Here is a 5,000-nt window from a genome sequence, read left to right on the forward strand (position 1 = left end):
CGGGGCTGGATGGGTTGTGCTGTGGCAGTCCATGGCTGGTTTGAGCTGCCTGCGGCTCTGGGACAGTCCCCCTGCAGCGACGCAGGGTCCGCGCCGCAGTGATGGGAAAGGGGGAAAGGGGCAGTGGCCCTGGCCCGGTGGGGCCGGGAGACTCGGAGCCCCCCCCACCTTCCAGCAGGCGAGCTCCGACAAAAGGGGAAGTCCCGCCTTTCTGTGCGGTTTAAATATGTAAATTGTGAGAAGCGTAATTGGTCTTAAAGACTGTCCATCAACTCAGGGTCAACCCAATACACACACCCTAATTAAAACCAGCTTCTAGAATCTTCTTTTTCACTCATGCCTTGAAATATCATTCTAGTTTAGGAAACTTTCAGACACAATAATGCTTAGCTCCTTCCTGAGTCTGAGAGAACTCAAACCTATATTCATCTGTTGGACATCCTCTGCCTCCGGGCACCTTATCTCCCTTTCTAGTCCTGGTCCTAGAACAACATGAGTGTATTTGTCTCCTCATAAGGAGATACTTTTGTAAGTTTTCCACCTCAGTTTAGCAAAATCAAAAGTTTCCTGATGGTCTACAGATAGCTTCAGATCTAGTTTTTAATCTGAACTGGAGGCTGTCCACAGGAGTGTTTAGAGATAAGGTCTCAGTTCAAAACACCAAAACACTGGGAGCTTCATCTTCAAGGTGTTTCTGATTTTCTTCTTTAAACGAAACACAAAAAATGTAAAGTATCTCCCCTTCCACCCCAGGTTTACGGCAAGAGCTGCAGGAATTACCACAACTGCATCTCTCAAATAGATGTTTTTTTTTAAATTTTAGCAGACTTTTAAAATTTCAATTTGGTCATACTTTTAAAATTTGATCTCTAAAGAAAGCTTGCAGAACTCCCTAGTAATTATTAATGGGTCACCTGGCGTATCATGGAGATCAATACTTCTTACCCTCAACCATTAACCATTACATCACTATTACAAGTGAGTACAAAGAGACAGACAGCTCAGGCTTTTACTTTAGCACAATCCATACAGATTAATTAAAAAACAGGCCCAGTACAAAATTATGCGAAAAGAAAAAAGTCCAAAGCATGAAAATAAGCCAAAAAAAGAATTACATCATTTCCTTGTATCTTCCCTAAGGACAAGGAATTGGAGAGTATGAGTCAGTCTCAAGAAATGAAATAAAAACAGCCCAGCTTTTAGTGACTTTTTCTTGTTCTTACCTTCTGGAGCAGAGCAGGCCATCCAGTACAAGCAGCAGAAATCTGGCTGCCTGACAGGTTTTAAAATAGGAGTTAAGGTGCACTTGTGGATAGCTTGGCTTTCTGGTTTGTGACAAGATACAGTGACCAAGAAAAGTGGACTTGAATATGGGGCAGCATGGTCTTGTGGATACCCCATCTCCTGCTGCTTACAGTCAACTACAAAGTCGGTGTGCTCTACAGCTATGGGTGGAATATTTTCAAAGCTCTCTGTAGTGAGAACACACATTACATGTCCTTTTGGATGCTCTAGCCTCTTCTTTATACCTCTCCTTTCCAGTCTGCAATACAGAGGTGCTGTGAGGATGAAGCAATGGATGACTTACAACTACTTTCTTTGTACAGGGACAGCACATTTTGTCCGTGACTTATCACTTTGGCATATAATTTTACCATGTATTCACCTTGCTCTCCGTCCAACATCAGTTTCAAATATTCTGGCAAATTACATTTAATAATGAAACATATTTTCCTGCTTAATAGTTCTGTGAGAATTATCTGGAATATTAATGAGCTTTCTACTGTGTTGGTATGTTCACTTATTGTGTAATATATACTTGTTGGTATTGTTCACTTCTGCTTAAAAAAAGCTCAGGATAACAAAGGATCAGCTGTTTGAGCCAGGGGTTCATTTAACATCATCATTTGCATTTCCTTTAAAATCAAGAGTATTCACAAGATCAGTGTCTCCAAGGATACTTTGACAGCATAATTCTGTGTTGTTTACATTCTTGAAGAAAACAAAAAAGGCAACACAACATATACTTTGGTCACTCCAGTGCCTGTGAAGTCTTTCAGTGATCAAACCTGGTAAGTTTTAGAACTGCCCTAGAGCATCCTAGGTCAGAGTTTATAAAGCAGAAAGCTTAGTTACCCAGCTCAAGTTTCATCATCCCCCTGTCCCTGAGATTTCATTTCAGAAGGAAAAGATTTGGGGTGTACTTTTGCCCATATTTTAAACTTTTTTTTTCATTTTTGGTTTTCACCAGTGATTTCTAGTCTCTTCTGTCTTTTTATATCAAGTTCTGTCCATGCTCCAAATAGGTAGTTTGGTGAGCATAAAGACATTTAAAGGGTTTCAACCAAATGAAAAATGTGTGTAGAACTGATGGAAGAACATAAGATGAGAAAGTGGGAAAGGCTTACCTGGAAGTATACATATAATTTTTAAAAATTGTTTAAGATCCAACCCCTCCCCCACCCCCCCGAGATTCATTTGACTATATCACAATCTCACTTTTCATTTAAAAATAACTCCCTCTGAAGAGATACTGATGTCCCTACTGGTGCCTGCATGTACAGTGTGAAACAATACCTGTGAGCAATGCTGATGTGCATCGTGAAGTTCAACAGTGTTCAGTAGCTTCAGGGCTCCCTGACAACTTTATCATGTTGGCCCCATGCACCAGGGTGAGAAAAATATGAAGACTGTATTAAACCCTCCAAAACCTTGGCTTTTGCAGTAATGATCTCTTTGCCTCTGTCAGCCTACGAGGGGCAAATGGGAATGAACCATGGGATGGGTGTGAGAAGCCAGGACCATGCAATTTTCGTGTCATGCTGTGCCTTGGGCAGAAGCTCCCAGTCATCTGACCCTGTCCTCAGCATCTGTTTCCCCGAATTGCAAATAGTTCCATTACCATCATGCTGTTTTATGTCCTGTAAATGCAAATTTGCCCTATGACAGAACAAGTCCTATGTCTGATGGAGATTTCACCATCCCGTATTGTGTGTGTGCAGGTCCTGCGTAAGACTAAGAAAAACCTACTGATGTGTACTACTGATTGTTTACATATGTTATCAGAGGGAAAAAAAACAGGAAAGGAAAGCTGGCAGCTTACACTGCCAAGAGACCTGGCAATGGCTATAATCACATTTAGATCATTTCCAGTCAATAGGCTTTGTCTTCTTTTTTTAAAAAGCCTTTCCTAGAAAGTTGCTGCACTGTTCTTTTTACTCTGTTACAGTCAGTCCAGAGGAATACCTGCAATGGCTCCTGTCCTTACAACCAAAGCAGGCAACATCAGGAGATGTTTCCAGAGAGAAGGTGGAAGGTATGGTAAGATACTGTGCTTTGTACAAGTTCAAAATGTGTAATGCTACTTGGAGCTGTGATTATGGTTCTGTGTGACAAAGGTCTTTCAGTGATAGTGAAGTCAGGGACTTGTGGTGCAAATAGAAATTGGTGCCAAAAGAAGATAAAGTTTGGAACCTGGGCATATTTCTCATCTTCAGGTCAATCTCCATGATGGGACTAAAAAATATGAGCACTGGAGGACTGGGACTCCAGCTGCCTGAGTCTAGGAATTGCCTGTAGTAGAGAGAATGGTTCCTTAGCCAGCTAAGCCAGAAAAGCTCACAGCTTCTCTGAAACAAAATACTAGAGGGAATAGATACCAAAGAGAGTTTAATTTGTCTCTAATTAAGTGTGTTTAAATCTGTCTTCTTTCAACTATTCTGCACCCATTCAAATGTACATGTGATACTGGAAACTTTGTTACAGTGAAATAAAATTGCAAACTTACATCAGCATCTCAAGTACTACAATTCCAGCTAGTCCAGGCCCAAGCCTTGGGAGTCCTTTACTATTAATACAAAACTGTTCTCATAAGGTTAAGCATTTGGGGACTGAAGATTGCAGTTTTTGAAAATGCTGATTCATTTTACAATAATGGCCTTAATATTATCTCTGCCTGAAGAGATACAACATAAGCAAAAACAAAACTTTGATATCAGCATAAATATTAGACTTTCTATTAGCATCATCCAGAGAGAAAAATAGGAAGTTCAAATGCAAGCAGTCACAGAGATAAGGAGCTCTAGTATGAGTTCTGTGTGAGAAGATGCAGTGTTACTGGAATCAACATTTCTTCTGACATCTTAGTCATTAGAAGCACAGAGATGGCAATGAATGCTACAGAGGAAGTAGGGCAGTGATAAAATCACATCCAGTATCAGATTCCAGGTGTAAAACCAAAACAGAAGGATTATTTTCTGTATGCATGTAGAAAAGTGACAAAAGCTATCTGCTTTTGACATCTAAATGAGACACACTAAGGACTAAAGTTAGCACTGAGGACTAGTTTTACTGGGTTTTACTTTCCCTTCCCTAGAGAAGGGAAGACCAAATAGCACCTATCAGATGCTGAAGTAGCCAACAGGTTATAGCATACACTCCTTCCCTCTGCCCTCCATGACTACTTGGAAATCATATGTTGTAAGGTCATGTCAGAGGTTCTGGCTGTTAGGTCACATGCTCCAATACAAAAATGCAAGGCATAACAAGTTGTCAATGACACAAGGAAAAACAAAGTAATACTTGTAGGCTGAAATATCAAAGGAAAACCACAGCTGAAAAGGAAAAAAAAATGCTGTGCCGTCAAGAACTTGGTGGAAGCTATCATCTTCTGCTGTGTTTTCCTTGTGAGAGGGACAAAGATGTTTTCTCCTAAAGGCTAGCAATAGTAGGACAGACATTGGTGTGCAGAAATTTCATATTCCAGACCAACAGAAGTGGAAAAGAAAATAACCTTGAAATAAATGGACTTTCATGTCCAAATCTCCATCCGAAAAACCTAATCCTGGTCTGAGCTACTTCAGATAGCAGCAGTCATTGGTGCCTGACTCTCAAACATACCCCTATCTGTGGACTTTTTACAGGTTTGAGAGTAGGGTGAAAGGTTGGATGAGCTAATTCTGGTTGAGGTTACCCTGGTTCCCCAAAGCAGGGTGACTTGG

At 40.7% G+C, this 5,000-nt stretch overlaps 1 long non-coding RNA gene across 10 annotated transcripts in view; it reads right to left on the minus strand.

Moving 5' to 3' along the window:
* Positions 1-602: 602 nt before the first annotated feature.
* Positions 603-5,000, minus strand: part of LOC108445032 — a 77,621-nt gene continuing 73,223 nt past the window's right edge. For all 10 annotated transcript variants that reach the window (XR_001859768.1, XR_001859762.1, XR_001859766.1 and 7 more), the window contains one exon: positions 603-1,273. This is a non-coding gene — a long non-coding RNA (uncharacterized LOC108445032). The remainder of the gene's footprint in view (positions 1,274-5,000) is intronic.

Source organism: Corvus brachyrhynchos, unplaced genomic scaffold (genome assembly GCF_000691975.1).
Source record: "Corvus brachyrhynchos isolate BGI_N302 unplaced genomic scaffold, ASM69197v1 scaffold80, whole genome shotgun sequence".
Taxonomy (NCBI): Eukaryota; Metazoa; Chordata; class Aves; order Passeriformes; family Corvidae; genus Corvus; species Corvus brachyrhynchos.